Here is a 25,908-nt window from a genome sequence, read left to right as displayed (position 1 = left end):
TTAATCACCTATGTTAGATGCTTGTATATTAATCACTGTTACGTCTTTTTGATGAATTGTTCCCATTACCAAAATATAATGTCCATCTTTGTGTCGTGTTACCATTTTTTGTCTTGAAATCTATTTTTTCTGATATGACTATGGCTATACCCCTTTCTTCTGGCTGCCATTTGCTTGGAGTATCATCTTCCATCTCTTCACTGTCTGCCATTTTGGTTTGGTGGTTTTATATTATGTTTTTTCTCCTTTACCTCTTCATTTATTATTTGTGTCTCTGCTGTAGATTTATGTTTTGTGGTTACCATAAGATTTGTATAAAATGTCCCATAGATAAAATAGTCCTTTTTTCTGCTGGTAGCATCTTATGTTCATTTGCCTATATGGGTTCTGTCCTTTTTCTCTTCCTCTTTCATGTTTTTGTTGTCTCAAATTATTCCTTTTCATGTTGTTTGTTACCAAATTGAAATAGCTATAGTTATTTTCACTGCTTTTCACCCCCTTAAACCTTTATGTTATAATAACATGTTTAGAAACCTATTTTGATATAAAGTTTCAATTTCCTGTTTCTGTATGTTTATTTATCACCTTACCCAAGGTTTTGTGTATTCTTACTTTTTCATTTCACATAGAAGATATCCTTTCAATGTTTCTTGTAAGGTAAGTCTAGTGGTAATAAGCTCCCTCAGCTTTTGCTTGCTTGGGAAAGTCTTTATTTATTCTTCAAGTCTAAAAGATGACTTTGCTGGATGGAGTATTCTTGGCAGACACTTTCTATCTTTCAGTATTTTGAGTGTGTTATTCTGGCCTCTTCTGGCCTGTATCATTTCTGCTGCAAAATCTTCTCAAAGCCTAATGAGGAGAACTTTTAAAGTACAATCCCTTTTCCCTCTGGCTTCCTTTAAAAGGTTTTCTTTGTTGTTGAGTTTTATCAGTTTTATTATATGGTGAAGTAATTAGTTGTTCTCTTAGCTTCATGGACTTGTGTATCCAGTTATTTCCCCATGTTTGGGAAGTTCTCAACTATTATTTCTTTAAGTAAACTCTCTGCTCCCTTCTCTCTTTGCTCCTTTTGGAATATCACTTATCATATTGTTGCCCTTCCTAAAACAGATAGTTTTAATAGAATTTGCTTATTTTATTAGATCTTAATTCTGTCTCCTCTTCTATCAGTATCATTTCTAGATTTCTATCTTTGAGTTTGCTAATTCTCTCTTCCATATGATCTGTTCTATTTTCAATGCTTTTGAATGCATTCGCCTCATTTATTTAGTTCTTCAGCTCCAGAATTCTGTTTGATTCTTTTTTAGAATTTTAATTCCTTTGGTAAAGTATTTCTTTTGTTCATTAATTTTCTTCATGAGGTCGTTTGAACTGCCTTTTTGAGTTTCCTTGTAGCTCATTAAATCTCTTCATGACAGCTATTTTGAATTCTCTACCAGTTAGATTGCAATATTCTGTGACTTTAATATTCTGTGACTTTTGTTTCTAGAGATTTGTCATTTTTCTTTTTGTGATTACGTGTTACCGTGGTTTTTCATGGTTCTTGCTGAGTTGTTCCTTTGCTGGCACATTTGAACTAGCAAACACCTTTTTTCTTTAGCTAAAGCTTTTTTTTTTTACCTGATTCAACAGGTCAGAAATTAGAGGGCTTCTTAATTTTCCAGTAGATGGTGATATTGCACAAGTTTTGGTTTCTCTTACCTGAGCTGCCCCTGTTTCTACTTTAGAGTTGGCACTTTGCACCCTCTACCACCTCTGTCAGAGGTGTCACCTGGTATCTTCATTGTTGACTCTTGTGCCTCTGGGGTTTTTGGTGCCTTACTGATACCCATGCTGCTGGTGTCACTGCCTGGGGTAAAAGGATGGTGGGTACTTCTGCTAAATCTGGGGTCTCCTGAGTAGCAGGCTCTGTCACCATAAGGGGGAGAGGGAGGATAACAGTGTGGGAGGAGCCAGGATCATGGGTGCATTTTTCATGTCCAAGGTTTTTAGTTTTGTGGATGTTGCCACTGTGGACAGTGGGCAGGGGCCCAGAGTCATGGATGCCTCCACAACTAGCAGGATGAGGTTATAGGCCCCAGTGCAGCTGCTACTTGGTTCTTTGTGGTCACAGGCATCTCTGCAGCCATGAAGCCAGATATGTGTACACTGCCTCGCCTGGTGCTACCAGGTTCTTGGATTGTGGGCTCAGCCACCCTGGATGTTTTCAGGATCACAGGCACTGCTTCTGATATTCTCCATGTTCTGCTTCCTCTATGTGTTGCAGTCCACCCATCTTTAGATGTACAGATGTATGGAATTCTCTTACATTCTTTTGTGCTGGGCAGAGTCATCTTTGTTGAGTTGTAGATGTTTTATTGGTTGTATATTGAAGGGGAGAGAAAGAGGGAGTGTCTCAATCTGCCATGATGATGATGTCACCACTGACATATATGTTTCTGTTACTAATTAGTGCCTTTTATTTTCAGCTAAAAAAAAACCCTTTAACATTTCTTGTAAGGCTAGTTTAGTGGTGGTAAACTGCCTTAGTTTCGGCTTGTTTGAAAAACTCTTTATCTCTCCTTTGGTTCTCAATAATTGCCTTGCCAGGCAGAATATTCTTGGCTGGAAATTTTTGCTTTCAGTACTTTGACTATACCATGCTATATCCTTCTGCTCTACAAAGATTCTGCTGAAAAATTTGCTTATAATATTTTTGGGTTACATTTGTATGGAACAAATTTTCTTCTCTTGCTGTTTTTAAGATTCTCTCCTTGTCTTTAACATTTTACATTTTGATTATAATGTGTCCTTGTGTGAACCTCTTTGGGTTCTTCTTATTGGGAACTCTCTGCAATTCCTGGATCAGGATGTCAGTTTCCTACCCAGGTTAGGAAAATTTTCAGCCAGTATTTCTCTTTTTCATCATCTTAAAACAAAATACATTTATTATCTCACACTTTCAGTGGGCCAGGTGGTGCAGTGGTTAAGAATCCACCTGCCAATGCAGGGGACATGCTTTCAGCCCTGGTCCGGGAAGATCCCACATGTCACAGAGCAACTAAGCCGATGTGCCACAACTACTGAGCATGTGCTCTAGAGCCCATGAGCCACAACTACTGAGCCCAAGTGCCACAACTACTGAAGCCCACGGGCCTAGAGCCTGTGCTCTGCAACAAGAGAAGCCACTGCAATGTGAAGCCCAAGCACCACAACGAAGAGCAGACCCTGCTCGCTGCAACTAGAGAAAGCCCACACATAACAACGAAGACCCAATGCAGCCAAAAATAAATAAATAAATAAATAAAGTAAAAAATATATACATTTATTATATCACACTTTCTGTGGGCAAGGAGTCTGGGTAGAGGTTACCTGACTCAAAACCAAGCATTATTAAGGACTGCAATCTCCTCTTACAGCCATTGTTTCATTTTTTCTTCTTTTTTTTGGATTTTCATAATTCCTTTATTAGTTTTATTATTTAACACCTTTATTAGAGTATAATTGCATTACAATGTTGTGTTACTTTCTGCTGTATAACACAGTGAATCAGCTATATGTATATATATATTCCCATATCCCCTGCCTCTGGCATCTCTCTCCCACCCTCCCTATACCTTCCCTTAAGGTGATCACAAAGCAACAAGCTGATCTCCCTGTGCTATGCAGCTGCTTCCCACAAGCTATCTGTTTTATATTTGGTAGTGTGTATATGTCAATGCTACTCTCGCACTCCATCCCAGCTTACCCTTCCCACTCCCCGTAACCTCAAGTAATTCTCTACCTCTGTGTCTTTATTCCTGTCCTGCCCCTAGGTTCATCAAAACCAATTTTTTTTACATTCCGTATATATGCGTTAGCATGTGGTATTTGTTTTTCTCTTTCTGACTTACTTCACTCTGTATGACAGACTCTAGATCCATCCAACTCACTACAAATAACTAATTTCATTTCTTTTTATGGCTGAGTAATATTCCACTGTATATACGTGCCACATCTTTATCCATTCATCTGTCGATGGACACTTAGGTAGCTTCTGTGTCCTGGCTATTGTAAATACTGCTGCAATGAATATTGTGGTCTATGTCTCTTTTTCAATTATGGTTTTTTCAGGGGATATGCCCAGTAGTTGGATTGCTGGGTCATATGGTAGTTCTATTTTTACTTTTTAAGGAACCTCCATACTGTTCTCCATAGTGGTTGTATCAATTTACATTCCCACCAATGGTGCAAGAGGGTTCCCTTTTCTCCACACCCTCTACAGCATTTACTGTTTGTAGATTTTTTGATGATGCCCATTCTGAGTGGTGCGAGGTGATACCTCATTGTAGTTTTGATTTGCATTTCTCTAATGATTAGTGATGTTGAGCATCCTTTCATGTGTGTGTTGCCAATCTATATATCTTCTTTGTAGAAATGTCTGTTTAGGTCTTCTGCCCATTTTTGCATTGGGTTGTTTGTTTTTTTGCTGTTGAGCTGCATGAGCTTCTTGTAAATTTTGGAGATTAATCCTTTGTCAGTTGCTTCATTTGTAAATATTTTCTCCCATTCTGAGGGTTGTCTTTTTGTCTTGTTTATGGTTTCTTTGTTGCACAAAAGCTTTCAAGTTTCATTGGGTCCCACTTGTTTATTTTTGTTTTTATTTCCATTTCTCTAGGAGGTGGGCCACACAGGATCTTGCTGTGATGATTTATGTCATAGAGAGTTCTGCTTATGATTTCCCCTAAGAGTTTTGTAGTGTCTGGCCTTGCATTTAGATCTTTAATCCATTTTGAGTTTATTTTTGTTTATGGTGTTAGGGAGTGTTTGAAGTTCATTCTTTTACATGTAGCTGTCCAGTTTACCCAACACCACTTATTGAAGAGACTGTCTTTTCTCCATTGTATATCTTTGCCTCCTTTGTCATAGAATAGTTGTCCATAGGTGCGTGGGTTTATCTCTGGGCTTTCTATCCTGTTCCATTGATGTATATATCTGTTTTTGTGCCAATATCATATTGTCTTGATTACTGTAGCTTTGTAGTATAGTCTAAAGTCAGGGAGTCTGATTCCTCCAGCTCCGTGTTTTTCCCTCAAGACTGCTTTGTCTATTTGTGGTCTACTGTGTCTCCATATAAATTTTAAGATTTTTGTTCTAGTTCTGTCAAAAATGCCATTGTTAATTTGATAGCGATTGCATTGAATCTGTAGATTGCTTTGAGTAGTATAGTCATTTTCACAATATTGATTCTTCCAATCCAAGAACATGGTATATCTGTCGATCTGTTCGTATCATCTTTAATTTCGTTCATCAGTGTCTTATAGTTTCCCACATACAGGTCTTTTGTCTCCCTAGTTAGGTTTCTTCCTAGGTATTTTATTCTTTTTGTTACAGTGGTAAATGGGAGTGTTTCCTTAATTTCTCTTTCAGATTTTTCATCATTTGTCTATAGGAATGCAAGTGATTTCTGTGCATTAATTTTGTATCCTGCTACTTTACCAAATTCATTGATTAGCTCTAGTAGTTTTCTGGTAGCATCTTTAGGATTCTCTATGTATAGTATCATGTCATCTGCAAACAGTGACAGTTTACTTCTTCTTTTCCTATTTGTCCTCCTTTTATTTCTTTTTCTTCTCTGATTGCCATGGCTAGGACTTCCAAAACTATGTTGAATTATAGTGCTGAGAGTGGACAACCTTGTCTTGTTCCTGATCTTAGAGGAAATGCTTTCAGTTTTTCACCATTGAGAATGATGTTTGCTGTGGGTTTGTCATATATGGCCTTTATTATGTTGAGGTAGGTTCGCTGTACATCCACTTTCTTGAGATTTTTTCTCATGAATGGTGTTGAGCTTTGTCAAATCTTTTTCTGCATCTACTGATATAATCATATGGTTTTTCTTCTTCAATTTGTTAATATGATGCATCACGTTGATTGATTTCCAGATATTGAAGAATCCTGCATTCCTGGGATAAATCGCACTTGATCATGGTGTATGATCCTTTTAATGTGTTGTTGGATTCTGTTTGCTAGTATTTTGTTGAGGATATTTGCATCTATATTCATCAGTGATATTGGTCTGTAATTTTCTTTTTTTGTAGTATCTTTGTCTTGTTTTGGTATCAGGGTCATTGTGGCCTCATAGAATGAGTTCGGGAGTGTTCCTTCCTCTGCAAGTTTTTGGAAGAGTTTGAGAAAGATGGGTGTTAGTTCTTCTCTAAATGTTTGATAGAATTCACCTGTGAAGCCATCTGGTCCTGGACTTTTGTTTGTTGGAAGATTTTTAACCACAGTTTCAACTTCATTATTGTGATTGGTCTGTTCATATTTTCTATTTCTTCCTGGTTCAGTCTTGGAAGGTTATACCTTTCTAAGAATTTGTCCACTTCTTCCAAGTTGTTTATTTTATTGGTATAGAGTTGTTTGTAGTAGTCTCTTAGGATGCTTTGTATTTCTGCTGTGTCTGTTGTAACTTCTCCTTTTTCATTTCTAATTTTATTGATTTGAGTCCTCTCCCTCTTTTTCTTGATGAGTCTGGCTAATGGTTTATCAATTTTGTTTATCTTCTCAAAGAACCAGCTTTTAGTTTTACTGATTTTTGCTATTGTTTTCTTTGTTTCTATTTCATTTATTTCTGCTCTGATCTTTATGATTTCTTTCCTTCTACTAACTTTGGGTTTTGTTTGTTCTTCTTTCTCTAGTTCCTTTTGGTGTAAGGTTAGATTGTTTATTTGAGGTGTTTGTTTTTTTCTTGAGGTAGGCTTGTATTGCTATAATCTCCCTTCTTGTAACTACTTTTGCTGCAACCCCTAGGTTTTGGACTGTTGTGTTTTCATTATCATGTGACTCTAGGTATTTTTTTAATTTCCTCTTTGATTTCTTCAGTAATCTCTTGGTTTTTAGTATTGTATTGTTTAGCCTCCACGTGTTTGTGTTTTTTACTTTTTTTCCCTGTAATTGATTTCTAATCTCATAGTGTTGTGGTCAGAAAAGGTGCTTGATATGATTTTCATTTTCTTAAATTTACTGAGGCATGATTTGTGACCCAAGATGTGATCTATTTTGGAGAATGTTCTGTGCACACTTGAGAAGAAAGTTTAATCTGCTGTTTTTGGATGGAATGTCCTATTAATATCAGTTAAATCTATCTGGTCTATTGTGTCATTTAAAGCTTGTGTTTCCTTATTAATTTTCTCTCTGGCTGATCTGTCCATTGGTGTAAATGAGGTGTTAAAGTCCCCTACTATTATTGTGTACCAGAGTCCCAACTATCTGCTGAACAATCATTGACAGGAAGACACGGGAACTCACCAAAGAAGATATCTCACATCCAAAGACAAAGGAGAAGTCACAATGAGATGGTAGGAGAGGCACATTCACAATGAAATCAAATCCCATAACTGTTGGGTAGATGACTTACAAACTGGAGAACAATTATACCACAGCAGACCACCCACTGGAATGAAGGTTCTGAACCCCATGTCAGGCTTCCCAACCTGGGGGTCCAGCAATGGGAGGAGGATTTCCCAGAGAATCAGACTTTGAGGGCTAGCGGGATTTGATTGTAGGACTTTGAAAGGACTGGAGGAAACAGAGACTCCACTCTTGGAGGGCACACTCAAGGTAGTGTGTGCATCGGGATCCAGGGGGAGGAACAGTATCCCCATAGGAGACTGAACCAGAGTTACCTGCTAGTGTTGATGGGTCTCCTGCAGAGGCGGGGGGTGGCTGTGTCTCACCGTGAGGACAAGGACACTGGCAGCAGAAGTTCTGGGAAGTACTCCTTGGCATGAGCTCTCCCGGAGTCCGCGATTAGCCCCATCAAAGGGTCCGGGTACACTCCAGTGTTGGGTCACCTCAGGCCAAAAAACCAACATGGAGAGAACCCAGCCCCACCCATTAGCAGCAAGTGGACTAAGTTTTACTGAGCTCAGCCCACCAGAGCAAAAGCCAACTATACCCACCACCAGTCCCTCCCATCAGGAAACTTGCACAAGCCTCTTAGATAGAGGGCATCCACCAGAGGGCAGACAGCAAAAGAAAGAAGAACTAGAATCCTGCAGCCTGTGCAACAAAAACCACATTCAGAGAAAGATAGACAAGATGAATAGGCAGAGGGCTATGTACCAGATGAAGGAACAAGATAAAACCTCAGAAAAACAACTGAATCAAGTGGAGATAGGTCACCTTACAGAAAAAAGAATTCAGAATAATGATAGTGAAAATGATCCAGGACCATGGAAAAAGAATGGAGGCAAAGATCGAGAAGATGCAAGAAATGTTTAACAAAGACCTAGAAGAATTAAAGAATAAAAAAACAGAGATGAACAATACAATAACTGAAATGAAATATACACTAAAGGAATCAGTAGCACAATAACTGAGGCAGAAGAACGGATAAGTGACCTGGAATACAGAATGGTGGTATTCACTGCTGGGGAACAGAATAAAGAAAATAGAATGAAAAGAAATGAAGACAGCCTAAGAGACCTCTGGGACAACATTAGACGCAGCAACATTCACATTACAGGAGTCCTAGAAGGAGAAGAGAGAGAGAAAGGACCTGAGAAAATATTTGAAGAAGTTACAGTAGAAAATTTCCCTAACATGGGAAAGGAAATAGCCATTCAAGTCCAGGAAGTGCAGAGAGTCTCATACAGGATAAACACAAGGAGAAAAACGCCAAGACATGTAGTAATCAAATTAGTAAAAATTAAAGACAAAGAAAAATTATTGAAAGCAGCAAGGGGAAAATTACAAATAATATACAAGGGAACTCCCATAAGGTTAACAGCTGATTTTGCAGCAGAAACTCTACAAGTCAGAAGGGAGTGGCATGACACGTTTAAAGTGATGAAAGGGAAAAACCTACAACCAAGATTACTCTACCTGGCAAGGATCTCATTCAGATTCAAAGGAGAAATCAAAAGCTTTACAGGCAAGCAAAAGCTAAGAGAATTCAGCACCAACAAACCAGCTCTATAACAAATGCTAAAGGAACTTCTCTAAGTTGGAAACACAAGAGATGAAAAGGACATACAAAAACAAACCCATAACAATTACTAAAATGGTAATAGGAACATACATATCGATAATTACCTTCAATGTGAATGGATTAAATGCTACAACCAAAAGACACAGGATCGTTGAATGGATACAAAAAAAAGAACCATATATATTCTGTCTACACGAGACCCACTTAAGACCTAGGGACACATACAGACTGAAAGTGAGGGGATGGAAAAAGATATTCCATGCAAATGGAAATCAGTAGAAAGCTGGAGTAGCAATACTTATATCAAATAAAATAGACTTTAGAATAAAGAATGTTAATAGAGATAAGGAAGAACACCACATAATGATCATGGAATCAATCTAAGAAGAAGATATAACAATTATAAATATATATGCACCCAACATAGGAGCACCACAATACATAAGGGAACTCCTAACAGCTATAAAAGAGGAAATGGACAGTAACACAATAATAGTGCAGGATTTAACATCCCATAGGTTTTGGGTCGTCGTGTTTTCATTGTCAATTGTTTCTAGGTATTTTTTGATTTCCTCTTTGACTTCTTCAGTGATCTCTTGGTTATTTAGTAGTGTATGGTTTAGCCTCCATGTGTTTCTATTTTATACAAATTTTTTTCCCGTAATTGATGTCTAGTCTCATAGCATTGTGGTTGGAAAAGATACTTGATACAAATTCAATTTTCTTAAATGTGCCAAGGCTTGATTTGTGACCCAAGATATGCTCTATCCTGGAGAATGTTCCATGAGCACTTGAGAAGAAAGTGTATTCGGTTGTATTTGGATGGACTGTCCTATAAATATAGGTTAAGTCCATCCTGTTTAATGTGTCATTTAAACCTTGTGTTTCCTTATTTATTCTCATTTTGGATGGTTTGTCCTTTGGGGAAAGTGGGGTTTTAAGTCCCTTACTATGATTGTATTACTGTCGATTTCCCCTTTTATGGCTGATAGCATTTGACTTATGTATTGAGGTGCTCCAATGTTGGGTTCAGAAATACTTACAAATGTTATATTTTCTTCTTGAATGGATCCCTTGATCATTATGTAGTGTACTTCTTTGTGTCTTGTAATAGTCTTTATTTTATTTTATTTTTTTTTTATTTTTTTAACATCTTTATTGGAGTATAATTGCTTTACAATGGTGTGTTAGTTTCTGCTTTATAACAAAGTGAAATAGTTATACATATACATATGTTCCCATGTATCTTCACTCTTGCATCTCCTTCCCTCACACACTCCCAATCCCAGCCCTCTAGGTGGTCACAAAGCACCGAGCTGATCTCCCTGTGCTATGCGGTTGCTTCCCACTAGCTATCTATTTTATGTTTGGAAGTGTATATATGTCCATGCCACTCTCTCACTTTGTCCCAGCTAACCCTTCCCCCTCCCCATATCTTCAAGTCCATTCTCTAGTAGGTCTGTGTCTTTATTCCCGTTTTGCCCCTAGGTTCTTCATGACCTTCTTTTTTTCTTCTTAGATTCCATATATATGAGTTAGCATACTGTATTTGTTTTTCTCTTCCTGACTTGCCTCACTCTGTATGACAGACTCTTAACTCCATCCACCTCACTACAAATAACTCCATTTCCTTTCTTTTTCTGGCTGAGTAATATTCCATTGTATACATGTGCCACATCTTCTTTATCCATTCACCCGATGATGGACACTTAGGTTGCTTCCATGTCCTGGCTACTGTAAATAGAGCTGCATTGAACATTTTAGTACATGACTCTTTTTGAATTATGGTTTTCTCAGGGTATATACCCAGTAGTGGGATTGCTGGGTCGTATGGTAGCTCTATTTTTAGTTTTTTAAAGAACTTCCATACTGTTCTCCACAGTGGCTGTATCAATTTACATTCACACCAACAGTGCAGGAGTGTTCCGTTTTCTCCACACCCTCTCCAGCATTTATTGTTTGTAGATTTTTTTAAACATCTTTATTGGAGTATAATTGCTTTACAATGGTGTGTTAGTTTCTGCTTTATAACAAAGTGAATCAGTTATACATATACATATGTTCCCATATCTCTTCCCTCTTGCATCTCCCTCCCTCCCACCCTCCCTATCCCACCCCTCTAGGTAGTCACAAAGCACCGAGCTGATCTCCCTGTGCTATGCGGCTGCTTCCCACTTGCTATCTATTTTACATTTGGCAGTGTATACATGTCCATGAAAATCTCTCACCCTGTCACATCTCACCCCTCCCCCACCCCATATCCTCAAGTCCATTCTCTAGTAGGTGTGTGTCTTTATTCCAGTCTTGCCACTAGGTTCTTCATGACCTTTTTTTTTTCCCTTAGATTCCATATATATCTGTTAGCATACTGTATTTGTTTTTCTCTTTCTGACTTACTTCACTCTGTATGACAGACTCTAACTCCATCCACCTCATTACAAATACCTCCATTTCATTTTCTTATGGCTGAGTAATATTCCATTTTATATATGTGCCACATCTTCTTTATCCATTCATCCGATGATGGACACTTAGGTTGCTTCCATGTCCTGGCTATTGTAAATAGAGCTGCAATGAACATTTTGGTACATGACTCTTTTTAAATTATGGTTTTCTCAGGGTATATGCCCAGTAGTGGGATTGCTGGGTCATATGGTAGTTCTATTTTTAGTTTTTAAAGGAACCTCCATACTGTTCTCCATAGTGGCTGTATCAATTTACATTCCCACCAACAGTGCAAGAGTGTTCCCTTTGCTCCACATCCTCTTCAGCATTTATTGTTTGTACATCTTTTCATGATGGCCATTCTGACCGGTGTGAGATGATACATCATTGTAGTTTTGATTTGCATTTCTCTAATGATTAATGATGTTGAGCATTCTTTCATGTGTCTGTAGGCCATCTGTATATCTTCTTTGGAGAAATGTCTATTTAGGTCTTCTGCCCATTTTTGGATTGGGTTGTTCGTTTTTTTGTTATTGAGCTGCATGAGCTGCTTGTAAATCTTGGAGATTAATCCTTTGTCAGTTGCTTCATTTGCAAATATTTTCTCCCATTCTAAGGGTTGTCTTTTGGTCTTGTTTATGGTTTCCTTTGCTGTGCAAAAGCTTTTAAGTTTCATTAGGTCCCATTTGTTTATTTGTGTTTTTATTTCCATTTCTCTAGGTGGTGGGTGAAAAAGGATCTTGCGGTGATTTATGTCATAGAGTGTTCTGCCTATGTTTTCCTCTAAGAGTTTGATAGTGTCTGGCCTTACACTTAGGTCTTTAATACATTTTGAGTTTATTTTTGTGTATGGTGTCAGGGAGTGTTTAATTTCATACTGTTACATATACCTGTCCAATTTTCCCAGCACCACTTATGGAAGAGGCTGTCTTTTCTCCACTGTATATGCTTGCCTCGTTTATCAAAGATAAGTTGACCATATGTGTGTGGGTTTATCTCTGGGCTTTCTGTCCTGTTCCATTGATCTATATTTCTGTTTTTGTGCCAGTACCAAACTGTCTTGATTACTCTAGCTTTGTAATATAGTCTGAAGTCAGGGAACCTGATTCCTCCAGCTCCATTTTTCGTTCTCAAGATTGCTTTGGCTATTCGGGGTCTTTTGAGTCTCCATACAAATTGTGAAATTTTTTGTTCTAGTTCTGTGAAAAATGCCAGTGGTAGTTTGATAGAGATTGCATTGAATCTGTAGATTTCTTTGGGTAGTAGAGTCATTTTCACAATGTTGATTCTTCCAATCCAAGAACATGGTATGTCCCTCCATCTACTTGTATCATCTTGAATTTCTTTCATCAGTGTCCTATAATTTTCTGCATACAGGTCTTTTGTCTCCTTAGGTAGGTTTATTCCTAGATATTTTATTCTTTTTGTTGCAGTGGTAAATGGGAGTGTTTTCTTAATTTCACTTTCAGATTTTTCGTCATTAGTGTATAGAAATGCAAGAGATTTCTGTGCATTAATTTTGTATCCTGCTACTTTACCAAATTCATTGATTAGCTCTAGTAGTTTTCTGGTAGCATCTTTAGGATTCTCTATGTATAGTATCATGTCATCTGCAAACAGTGACAGTTTACTTCTTCTTTTCCAATTTGGATTCCTTTTATTTCTTTTTCTTCTCTGATTGCTGTGGCTAACACTTCCAAAACTATGTTGAATAATAGTGGTGAGAGTGGGCAACCTTGTCTTGTTCCTGATCTTAGTGGAAATGGTTTCAGTTTTTCACCATTGAGGAAAATGTTGGCTGTGGGTTTGTCATATATGGCCTTTATTATGTTGAGGAAAGTTCCCTCTATGCCTACTTTCTGCAGGGCTTTTATCATAAATGGGTGTTGAATTTTGTCAAAAGCTTTCTCTGCATCTATTGAGATGATCATATGGTTTTTCTCCTTCAGTTTGTTAATATGATGTATCACGTTGATTGATTTGCATATATTGAAGAATCCTTGCATTCCTGGAATAAACCCCACTTGATCATGGTGTATAATCCTTTTAATGTGCTGTTGGATTCTGTTTGCTAGTATTTTGTTGAGGATTTTTGCATCTATGTTCATCAGTGATATTGGCCTGTCGTTTTCTTTCTTTGTGACATCTTTGTCTGGTTTTGGTATCACGGTGATGGTGGCCTCATAGAATGAGTTGGGGAGTGTTCCTCCCTCTGCAATATTGTGGAAGAGTTTGAGAAGGATAGGTGTTAGCTCTTCTCTAAATGTTTCATAGAATTCGCCTGTGAAGCCATGTGGTCCTGGGCTTTTGTTTGTTGGAAGATTTTTAATCACAGTTTCAATTTCAGTGCTTGTGATTGGTCTGTTCATATTTTCTATTTCTTCCTGGTTCAGTCTCGGCAGGTTGTGCATTTCTAAGAATCTGTCCATTTCTTCCAGGTTGTCTATTTTATTGGCATAGAGTTGCTTTTAGTAATCTCTCATGATCGTTTCTATTTCTGCAGTGTCAGTGGTTACTTCTCCTTTTTCATTTCTAATTCTATTGATTTGAGTCTTCTCCCTTTTTCTCTTGATGAGTCTGGCTAATGGTTTATCAATTTTATTTTTCTTCTCGAAGAACCAGCTTTTAGTTTCATTGATTTTTGCTACTGTTTCCTTCATTTCTTTTTCATTTATTTCTGATCTGATCTTTATGATTCCTTTCCTTCTGCTAGATTTGGGGTTTTTTTGCTCTTCTTTCTCTAATTGCTTTAGGTGCAAGTTTAGGTTGTTTATTCGAGATGTTTCCTGTTTCTTGATGTAGGCTTGTATTGCTATAAACTTCCCTCTTAGAACTGCTTTTGCTGCATCCCATAGGTTTCGGGTCGTCGTGTCTCCATTGTCATTTGTTTCTAGGTATTTTTTGATTTCCCCTTTGATTTCTTCAGTGATCACTTCGTTATTAAGTAGTGTATTGTGTAGCCTCCATGTGTTTGCATTTTTTACAGATCTTTTCTTGTAATTGATATCTAGTCTCATAGCGTTGTGGTCGGAAAAGATACTTGATACGATTTCAATTTTCTTAAATTTACCAATGCTTGATTTGTGACCCAAGATATGATCTGTCCTGGAGAATGTTCCATGAGCATTTGAGAAAAATGTGTATTCTGTTCTTTTTGGGTGGAATGTCCTATGAATATCAATTAAGTCCATCTTGTTTAATGTCTCATTTAAAGCTTGTGTTTCCTTATTTATTTTCATTTTGGATGATCTGTCCATTGGTGAAAGTGGGGTGTTAAAGTCCCCTACTATGATTGTGTTACTGTTGATTTCCCCTTTTATGGCTGGTACTATTTGCCTTATGTATTGAGGTGCTCCTATGTTGGGTGCATAAATATTTACAATTGTTATACCTTCCTCTTGGATCGATACCTTGATTATTATATAGTGTCCTTCTTTGTCTCTTGTAATAGTCTTTATTTTAAAGTCTATTTTGTCTGATATGAGAATTGCTAATCCAGCTTTCTTTTGATTTCCATTTGCATGGAATATCTTTTTCCATCCCCTCACTTTCAGTCTGTATGTGTCCCTAGGTCTGAAGTGGTTCTCTTGTAGACAGCATATATATGGGTCTTGTTTTTGTATCCATTCAGCCAGTCTGTGTCTTTTGGTGGGAGCATTTAATCTATTTACATTTAAGGTAATTATCGATATGTATGTTCCTATTCCCATTTTCTTAAATATTTTGTGTTTGTTATTGTAGGTGTTTTCCTTGTATTGTGTTTCTTGGCTAGAGAAGTTCCTTTAGCATTTGTTGTAAAGCTGGTTTCGTGGTGCTGAACTCTCTCAGGTTTTGCTTGTCTGTAAAGGTTTTAATTTCTCCATCAAATCTGAATGAGATCCTTGCTGGGTAGATTAACCTTGGTTGTAGGTTTTTCTCCTTCAGCACTTTAAATATGTCCTACCACTATATTCTGGCTTGCAGAGTTTATGCTGAAAGATCAGCTGTTAACCTTATGGGGATTCCCTTGTGTGTTATTTGTTGTTTTTCCCCTGCTGCTTTTAATATGTTTTCTTTATATTTAATTTTTTATAGTTTGATTAATATGTGTCTTGGCCTGTTTCTCCTTGGATTTATCCTTTATGGGACTCTCTGTGCTTCCAGGACTTGATTAACTATTTCCTTTCCCTTATTAGGGAAGTTTTCAACTATAATCTCTTCAAATATTTTCTCAGTCCGTTTCGTTTTCTCTTCTTCTTCTGGGACCCCTCTAATTCGAATGTTGGTGAGTTTAGTGTTGTCCCAGAGGTCTCTGAGACTGTCCTCAGTTCTTTTCATTCTTTTTTCTTTATTCTGCTCTGCAGTAGTTATTTCCACTCTTTTATCTTCTAGGTCACTTATCCGTTCTTCTGCATCAGTTATTCTGCTATTGATCCCGTCTAGAGTATTTTTAATTTCATTTATTGTGTTTTTCATCGTTGCTTGGTTCCGCTTTAGTTCTTCTATGTCCTTGTTAAATGTTTCTTGCATTTTGTCTATTCTATTTCCAAGATTTTGGATCATCTTTACTATCATTATTCTGAATTCTTTTTCAGGTAGACTGCCTATTTCCTCTTCATTTGTTAGGTCTGGTGTGTTTTGACTCTGCTCCTTCACCTGCTGTGTGTTTTTTTGTCTTCTCATTTTGCTTTTCTTACTGTGTTTGGGGTCTCCTTTTCACAGGCTGCAGGTTTGTAGTTCCCGTTGTTTTTGGTATCTGTCCCCAGTGGCTAAGGTTGGTTCAGTGGGTTGTGTAGGCTTCCTGGTGGAGGGGACTAGTGCCTGTGTTCTGGTGGATGAGGCTGGATCTTGTCTTCCTCGTGGGCACGTCCACGTCTGGTGGTGTGTTTTGGGGTGTCTGTGGCCTTATTATGATTTTAGGCAGCCTCTCTGCTAATGGATGGGGCTGTGTTCCTGTCTTGCTAGTTGTTTGGCATAGGGTGTCCAGCACTGTAGCTTGCTGGTCGTTGAATGAAGCTGGGTCTTGATGTTGAGATGGAGATCTCTGAGAGATTTTCGCCGTTTGGTATTACGTGGAGCTGGAAGGTCTCTTGTGGACCAGTGTTCTGAAATTGGCTCTCCCACCTCAGAGGCAGAGCCCTGATGCCTGGCTGGAGGACCAAGAGCCCTTCATCCACACGGCTCAGAATAAAAGGGAGAAAAAAATCAAAAGAAAGAAAAAACGAGGATAAAATAAAATAAAATTATTATGATAAAAAACTAGAAAAAAATTAAGAATAAATTTATTAATAATTTTTTTTAATTTTTAAAGATAGATTTATTAATTTTTTATAATAAAAAATAAGAAAAAATTAAGAAAAATTTATTAAGAAAAAAATTAACTTTTAAAAATAAAAATATGAAAAAACTTATTAAAAAACTTTTTAATTTCTAAAATTAGGAAATAAGGAAAAAATTATTAAGAAAACATTTATTAGGAAAAAAATTTTTTAAGTAAAAAAAAGAAAAGAAAAAAAAAAAAGGACGGACCTAACCCTAGGACTAATGGTGAAAGCAAAGCTATACAGACAAAATCTCACCCAGAAGCATACACATATACACTCACAAAGAAAGGAAAAGGGGAAATTAATATATCCTGCTCCGAAAGTCCACCTTTTGAATTTGGGATGATTCGTTGTCTATTCAGGTATTCAACAGATGCAGGCACATCAAATTGTTTGTGGAGCTTTAATCTGCTGCTTCTGAGGCTGCTGGGAGAGATTTCCCTTTCTCTTCCCAGGGTTCAGCTTTGGATTTGGACCCGCCTCTGCATGTAGGTCACCTGAGGGCGTCTGTTCCCTGCTCAGACAGAACGGGGTTAAAGGAACAGCTGCTTCGGGGGCTCTGGCTCACTCAGGACGGTGGGAGGGAGGGGTAAGGATGTGGGGCGAGCCTGCGGTGGCAGAGGCCGGCGTGACGTTGCAGCAGCCTGAGGCGCGCCGTGTGTTCTTGCGGGGAAGTTGTCCCCGGATCATGGGAGCCTGGCAGTGGCGGGCTGCACCGGCTCCAGGGAGGGGCGGTGTGGATAGTGACCTGTGCTCGCACACAGGCTTCTTGGTGGTGGCAGCAGCAGCCTTAGCGTCTCCTCCCCATCTCTGGGGTCCACGCTGATAGCCGCAGCTTGCGCCCGCCTCTGGGGTCCGCGCTGATAGCCGCGGCTTGCACCCGTTTCTGGAGTTCGTTTAGGCGGCGCTCTGAATCCCCTCTCCTTGCGCACCGCGAAACAAAGAGGCAAGAAGAAGTCTCTTGCCTCTTCGGCAGCTGCAGACTTTTTCCCGGACTCCCTCCCGGCTAGCACCGAAGCCGGAGCCTCAGCTCCCAGCCACCGCCCACCCCGGCGGCTGAGCAGACAAGCCTCTCGGGCCGGTGAGTGCTACTCGGCACTGATCCTCCGTGCAGGAATCTCTCCACTTTGCCCTCCGCACCCCTGTGGCCACGCTGTCCTCCATGGCTCTGAAGCTTCCCCCCTCTGCCACCCGCAGTCTCTGCCCTCGAAGGGGCTTCCTAGTGTGTGGAAACCTTTCCTCCTTCACAGCTCCCTCCCACTGTTGCAGGTCCCGTCCCTATTCTTTTGTTTCCATTATTTCTTTTTTCTTTTGCCTTACCCAAGTACGTGGGGATTTTCTTGCCTTTTGGTAGGTCTGACGTCTTCTGCCAACATTCAGTGGGTGTTCTGTAGGAGCACTTCCACGTGTAGATGTATTTCTACTGTATCTGTGGGAAGGAAGGTGATCTCCACGTCTTACTTTTCTGCCATCTTGCCCGGTCCCTCTATTGTTTGTAGATTTTTTGATGATGACCATTTTGACCGGTGTGAGATGATATCTCATTGTAGTTTTGATTTGCATTTCTCTAATGATTAATGATCTTGAGCATTCTTTCATGTGTTTGGTGGCAATCTGTATACCTTCTTTGAAGAAATGTCTATGTAGGTTTTCTGCCCATTTGTGGATTGGGTGGTTTGTATTTTTGATATTCAGCTGCATGAGCTGCTTGTAAATTTGGAGATTAATCCTTTGTCAGTTGCTTCTCTAGCAAATATTTTCTCCCATTATTAGGGTTGTCTTTTGGTCTTATTTATGGTTTCCTTTGCTGTGCAAAAGCTTTTAAGTTTCATTAGGTCCCATTTGTTTATTTTTGTTTTTATTTCCATTTCTCTAGGAGGTGGGTCAAAAAGGATCTTGCTGTGATTTATGTCATAGAGTGTTCTGCCTATGTTTTCCTCTAAGAGTTTGATAGTGTCTGGCCTTATACTTATTCTTTAATCCATTTTTATTTTTGTGTATGGTATCAGGGAGTGTTCTAATTTCATACTTTTACATGTAGCTGTCCAGTTTTCCCAGCACCACTTATTGAAGAGGCTGTCTTTTCTCCAATGTATATGCTTGCCTCCTTTATCAACGATAAGGTGACCATATGTGTGTGGGTTTATCTCTGGGCTTTCTATCCTGTTCCATTGATCTTTGTTTCTGTTTTTGTGCCAGTACCAAACTGTCTTGATTACTCTAGCTTTGTAATATAGTCTGAAGTCAGGGAGCCTGATTCCTCCAGCTCCATTTTTCGTTCTCAAGATTGCTTTGGCTATTCTGGGTCTTTTGTGTTTCCATACAAATTGTGAAATTTTTTGTTCTAGTTCTGTGAAAAATGCCAGTGGTAGTTTGATAGGGATTGCATTGAATCTGTAGATTGCTTTGGGTAGTAGAGTCATTTTCACAATGTTGATTCTTCCAATCCAAGAACATGTTATATCTCTCCATCTATTTGAATCATCTTTGATTTCTTTCATCAGTGTCTTATAATTTTCTGCATACAGGTCTTTTGTCTCCTTAGGTAGGTTTATTCCTAGATATTTTATTCTTTATGTTGCAATGGTAAATGGGAGTGTTTTTTTTAATTTCACTTTCAGATTTTTCATCCTTAGTGTATAGGAATGCAAGAGATTTCTGTGCATTAATTTTGTATCCTGCTACTTTACCAAATTCATTGATTAGCTCTAGTAATTTTCTGGTAGCATCTTTAGGATTCTCTATGTATAGTATCATGTCATTTGCAAACAGTGACAGCTTTACTTCTTCTTTTCCGATTTGGATTTCTTTTATTTCTTTTTCTCCTCTGATTGCTGTGGCTATCACTTCCAACACTATGTTGAATAATATTGGTGAGAGTGGGCAACCTTGTCTTGTTCCTGATCTTAGTGGAAATGGTTTCAGTTTTTTGCCATTGAGAACAATGTTGGCTGTGGGTTTGTCATATATGGCCTTTATTATGTTGAGGAAAGTTCCCTCTATGCCTACTTTCTCCAGGGCTTTTATCATAAATCGGTGTTGAATTTTGTCGAAAGCTTTCTCTGCATCTATTGAGATGATCATATGGTTTTTCTCCTTCAATTTGTTAATATGGTGTATCACGTTGATTGATTTGCGTATATTGAAGAATCCTTGCATTCCTGGGATAAACCCACTTGATCATGGTGTATGATCCTTTTAATGTGCTGTTGGATTCTGTTTGCGAGTATTTTGTTGAGGATTTTTGCATCTATGTTCATCAGTGATATTGGCCTGTCGTTTTCTTTCTTTGTGACATCTTTGTCTGGTTTTGGTATCAGAGTGATGGTGGCCTCATAGAATGAGTTGGGAAGTGTTCCTCCCTCTGCAATATTTTGGAAGAGTTTGTGGAGCATAGGTGTTAGCTCTTCTCTAAATGTTTGATAGAATTCGCCTGTGAAGCCATCTGCTCCTGGGCTTTTGTTTGTTGGAAGATTTTTAATCACAGTTTCAATTTCAGTGACTGTGAATGGTCTATTCATATTTTCTATTTCTTCGTGGGTCAGTCTCGGCAGGTTGTGCATTTCTAAGAATTTGTCCATTTCTTACAGGTTGTCCATGTTATTGTCATAGAGTTGCTTGTAGTAATCTCTCATGATCGTTTGTATTTCTGCAGTGTCAGTTGTTACTTCTGCTTTTTCATTTCTAATTCTATTGATTTGAGGCTTCTCCCTTTTTTTCTTGATTAGTCTGGCTAATGGTTTATCAATTTTGTTTATCTTCTCAAAGAAGCAGCTTTTAGTTTTATTGATCTTTGTTATTGTTTCCTTCATTTCTTTTTCATTTATTTCTGATCTGATCTTTATGATTTCTTTCCTTCTGCTAAGTTTGTGGGTTTTTTTGTTCTTCTTTCTCTACTTCATTTAGGTGAAAGGTTAGATTGTTTATTTGAGATGTTTCCTGTTTCTTATGGTAGGATTGTATTGCTATAAACTTCCCTCTTAGAACTGCTTTTGCTGCATCCCATAGGATTTGTGTCATCATGCCTCCATTGTCATTTGTTTCTAGGTATTTTTTGATTTCCCCTTGATTTCTTCATTGCTCATTTCGTTATTAAGTAATGTATTGTTTAGCTTCCATGTGTTTGTATTTTTTACAGCTCTTTTCCTGTTATTGATATCTAGTCTCATAGCGTTGTGGTCGGAAAAGATACTTGATACGATTTCAATTTTCTTAAATTTACCAATGCTTGATTTGTGACCCAAGATATGATCTATCCTGGAGAATGTTCCATGAGCACTTGAGTAAAAATGTGTATTCTGTTGTTTTGTGGTGGAATGTCCTATAAATATCAATTATGTCCATCTTGTTTAATGTATTGTTTAAAGCTTGTGTTTCCTTGTTTATTTTCATTTTGGATGATCTGTCCATTTGTGAAAGTGGGGTGTTAAAGTGCCCTACTATGATTGTTTACTGTTGATTTCCCCTTTTATGGCTGGTACTATTTCCCTTATGTATTGAGGTGCTCCTATGTTGGATGTATAAATATTTACAATTGTTATATCTTCTTCTTGGATTGATCCCTTGATCATTATGTAGTGTCCTTCTTTGTCTCTTGTAATAGTCTTTATTTTAAAGTGTATTTTGTCTGATATGAGAATTGCTACTCCAGCTTTCTTTTGATTTCCATTTGCATGCAACATCTTTTTCCATCCCCTCACTTACAGTCTGTATGTGTCCCTAGGTCTGAAGTGGGTATCTTGTAGACAACATATATATGGGTCTTGTTTTTGTAACCATTCAGCCAGTCTGTGTCTTTTGGTAGGAGGATTTAATCCATTTACATTTAAGGTAATTATCGATATGCATGTTCCTATTCCCATTTTCTGAATTGTTTTGGGTTTGTTATTGTGTTTTCCTTATGTTGTGTTTCCTGCGTATAGAATTTCCTTTAGCATTTGTTATAAAACTGGTTTGGTGGTGCTGAATTCTCTTAGCTTTTGCTTCTCTGTAAAGGTTTTAATTTCTCCATCAAATCTGAATGAGATCCTTGCTGGGTAGAGTCATCTTGGTTGTAGGTTTTTCTCCTTCAGCAGTTTAAATATGTCCTGCCACTATCTTCTGGCTTGCAGAGTTTCTGCTGAAAGATCAGCTGTTAACCTTATGGGGATTCCCTTGTGTGTTATTTGTTGTTTTCCCTTAGTGCTTTTGATATATTTTCTTTGTATTTAATTTTTGATAGTTTGATTAATATGTATCTTGCCGTGTTTCTCCTTGGATTTATCCTTTAATGGACTCTCTGTGCTTCCTGGGCTTGATTAACTATTTCCTTTCCCATATTATGGAATTTTTCAGCTATAATCTCTTTAAATATTTTCTCAGTCTCCTTCTTTTTCTCTTCCTATTCTGAGACCCCTATAATTCGATTGTTGGTGCGTTTAATGTTGTCCCAGATGGCTCTGAGAATGTCCTCAGTTATTTTCATTATTTAACTTTATTCTCCTCTGCAGTAGTTATTTCCACTATTTTATCTTCCAGGCCACTTATCCGTTTTTCTGCCTCAGTTATTCTGCTATTGATCTCTTCTAGAGATTTTTAAATTTCATTTATTGTGTTGTTCATCAGTGTTTGTTTGCTCTTTAGTTCTTCTAGGTCCTCGTTAAATGTTTCTTGTATTTTCTCTATTCTATTTCCAAGAGTTTGGATCATCTTTACTATCATTATTCTGAATTCTTTTTCAGGTAGACTTCCTATTTCCTCTTCGTTTGTTCGGTCTGGTGGGTTTTTACTTTGCTCCTTCATCTGCTGTGTGTTTTTCTGTCTTCTCATTTTGCTTAACTTACTGTGTTTGGGGTCTCCTTTTCGCAGGCTGCAGGTTCATAGTTCCCGTTGTTTTTGTTGTCCGTCCCCAGTGGCTAAGGTTGGTTCAGTGGGTTGTGTAGACTTCCTGGTGGAGGGGACTAGTGCTTGTGTTCTGGTGGATGAGGCTGGATCTTGTCTTTCTGGTGGCAGGTCCACGTCTGGTGGTGCGTTTTGGGGTGTCTGTTGCCTTATTATGATTTTAGGCAGCCTCTCTGCTAATGGATGGGGCTGTGTTCCTGTCTTGCTAGTTGTTTGGCATAGGGTGTCCAGCACTGTAGCTTGCTCTTCGTTGAGTGAACCTGGGTCTTGGCATTGAGATGGAGATCTATGGAGATTTTCACCATTTGATATTACATGGAGCTGGGAGGTCTCTTGTGGACCAGTGTCCTGAAGTTGGCTCTCCCATCTCAGAGGCTCAGGACTGACTCCTGGCTGGAGCACAAAGAGCCTGTCATTCACACAGCTCAGAATAAAAAGAAGAAAAAATAGAAAGAAAGAAAGAAAGAAAGAGGATAAAATAAAATAAAGTAAAATAAAATAAGATAAAGTTATTAAAATAAAAAATAAAAAAATTATTAAGAAAAATATTTTGAAACGTAAAAACAAACAAACAAACAAAAAAAGGACGTACAGAACCCTAGGATAAATGGTAAAAGCAAAGGTATACAGGCAAAGTCCCACACAGAAGCATACACATACACACTCACAAAAAGAGAAAATGGGGAAAAAATATATATCTTTGCTCCCAAAGTCCCCCTCCTCAATTTGGGATGATTCGTTGTCTATTCAGGTATTCCACAGATGCAGGGTACATCAAGGTGTTTGTGGAGCTTTAATCCGCTGCTCCTGAGGCTGCTGGGAGAAATTTCCCTTTCTCTTCTTTGTTCACAAAGCTCCTGGGGTTCAGCTTTGGATTTGGACTCGCCTCTGCGTGTAGGTCGCCTGAGGGTGTCTGTTTTTCTCTCAGACAGGACAGGGTTAACGGAGCAGCTGATTCGGGGGCTCTGGCTCACTCTTGCCTGGGGGACGGAGGTGTACGGATGCGGGGCGAGCCTGTGGTGTAAGAGGCCTGCGTGACTTTGCAACAGCCTGAGGCATGCCGTGCATTCTCCCCGCAGTCCCCGCAGTCTCCACCCGCGGAAGGACTTCCTAGTGTGTGGAAACCTTTCCTCCTTCACAGCTCCCTCTCACTGGTGCAGGTCCCATCCCTATTCTTTTGTCTCTGTTTTTTCTTTTTTCTTTTGCCCTACCGAAGTAGGTGGGGAGTTTCTTGCCTTTTGGGAGGTCTGAGGTCTTTTCCCAGTGTTCAGTAGTTGTTCTATAGGATCAGTTCCATATGTAGATGTATTTCTGATGTATCTGTGGGGAGGAAGGTGATCTCCTAGTCTTACTCTTCCGCCATCTTTCGAGGGCAGCCTGACTCCACTCTTGAAGTGCACATGAAAACTTACTCCCAATCCTTGTGTGGAGGCAGTAGATTGAAAACTGCCTGTTGCTATGGCCAGCCTGCTCCCAGCACATGCCCCAAGCCCACATCAGTCTCCTGCTTCAGCACATCCTGCTCCCTACTAAGGTGGAGGCCTCCATTGCCAATGCATATGCACTCATCAGGGAAGGAGTGGAGCCTGCTCTGGCCCCAGCCCTGCCACTAGTCAGGGAAGAAACCACTATTGCCAGTGTACATGTACTTGCATACATATGTGTAGGAGCAGAGCCAGCTCAGACCCTGGCCCTGTCTCTATCCAGGGTGAAGACCATAATCCCCACCATGCATGTGCATGTTAACATCATGGAGAGAGGAGAGACAGATCAGCAGTGCAACTCCAACCCCTTCAACAGTTACCCCACCTCTATCGAAGCAGCTCACAATAGGAAAAATGTGGACCCAGCTCAGAAGTACAACCGTAAGCTCTTGGGCTCCATCGAAGCCCCTACCTAAGGCAGAGACTTCCATCACACCAGGGAGAAGTCCAATTCCCTCAGGGATCCTCTCCAATCCCTCAGGATTCAGCCTCACCCCTGATAAGGCAGCGACCATTGAGCCTAGGAGAAGCTCTGGCTTGCACCTGGGTTTAGCTGTAGTCCCTCTGACTCCAGCTATACATTCCACAAGAACAGCAGATGACAAAACTCCATGGAGGAAGATGAGGTCTGTGTTCACTTCAGATCCAGTTTTCCAAAAAATCCACTGGGCATGCACAATGATGTAGGGATACTCCCACACAAGGACACACCTTGAAGACTGGAATATGTAACTGTTTCACTTAATTTTATAGAGACAAACAGAGAAGTTAAAAAAAATATGAGAAAACAGAGGACTATGTTTCAAACAAAATAACAAGATAAAACTCCAGAAAAAGAAAAAAGAAACTTAATGAAGCATGTAAAAAACATACCTGATAAATATTTTAAAGCCATGGCATTAAAAAGCTAACTGATTTGGGAAAAGAATAGAGGAACACAGTGAGAACTTAAACAAAGAACTAGAAAATATTAAAAAAAGAACCAGTCAGAGGTGAAGAATACAATAACTGAAATGAAAAATACACTGAGAGGAATTAAGAGCAAAATAGGTGATACAGAAGAATGCATAAGCATTTTGGAGGGTAGAATAGTGGAACTCACCAAATCAGAACAGAAAAAAGAAAAACAGATTTTAAATAATGAGAACAGTTTAAGGGACTTCTGGGACAACATCAAGTGTACAAACATTTGGGCTATATGGATCCTAGGAGAAGACAGAAAGGGGTAGAAAATGTATATTTGATGAAATTATGGCTATATACAACCATAACCTGAAGAAGAAGAAAACAGATATCCAGGTCAGGAACCATAGAGTGTCCCAAATGAGATGAACCCAAAGAGAGCCACAAAAAGGCATATTATTAAAAGGGCACAAGTTAAAGACAAGGAGAGAATCTTAAAGGTGGAAAGAGAAAATAAAGAGTCCCATACAAGGGAACCCCCATAAGGCCCTCAGGTACTTTATCAGCAGAAATTCTGCACGCCAGAAGAGTGTGGCATAATATATTTAAAGTGCTGAAAGCATAAAACCTATAAACTAGGATGTTCTACCCAGCAAGGTTACTGTTCAGAATTGAAGAGAGAAAGAGATACCCAGAAAAGCAAAAAACTAAGAGTTTATCACCACTAAAGTGACCTTACACGAAATGATAAATGTTCTTTAAATGAACGTAAAGGCTATCACAAGAAATAAAATATAGGAGGGGGGAATTCCCACAGGAAAGGTAAATATATAATGAAGGCAGTGGATCAATTACTTAAATAAGCTAGTTATGAAGGTTAAAAGACAAAAACTGTAAAATCAACTACAACTACAATGAACAGTTAAGGGACAGACATGAA

At 38.7% G+C, this 25,908-nt stretch overlaps 1 pseudogene; it reads right to left on the bottom strand.

Moving 5' to 3' along the window:
* Positions 1 to 23,944, bottom strand: part of LOC132357073 (serine/threonine-protein kinase D1-like) — a 98,019-nt pseudogene extending 74,075 nt beyond the window's left edge.
* Between the last annotated feature and the right edge of the window lie 1,964 nt (positions 23,945 to 25,908).

This window comes from Balaenoptera ricei, chromosome X, assembly GCF_028023285.1.
Source record: "Balaenoptera ricei isolate mBalRic1 chromosome X, mBalRic1.hap2, whole genome shotgun sequence".
Lineage (NCBI taxonomy): Eukaryota > Metazoa > Chordata > Mammalia > Artiodactyla > Balaenopteridae > Balaenoptera > Balaenoptera ricei.
Note: the sequence above shows the minus strand (reverse complement) of the source record. Positions and strands in the feature narration are given on the sequence as shown.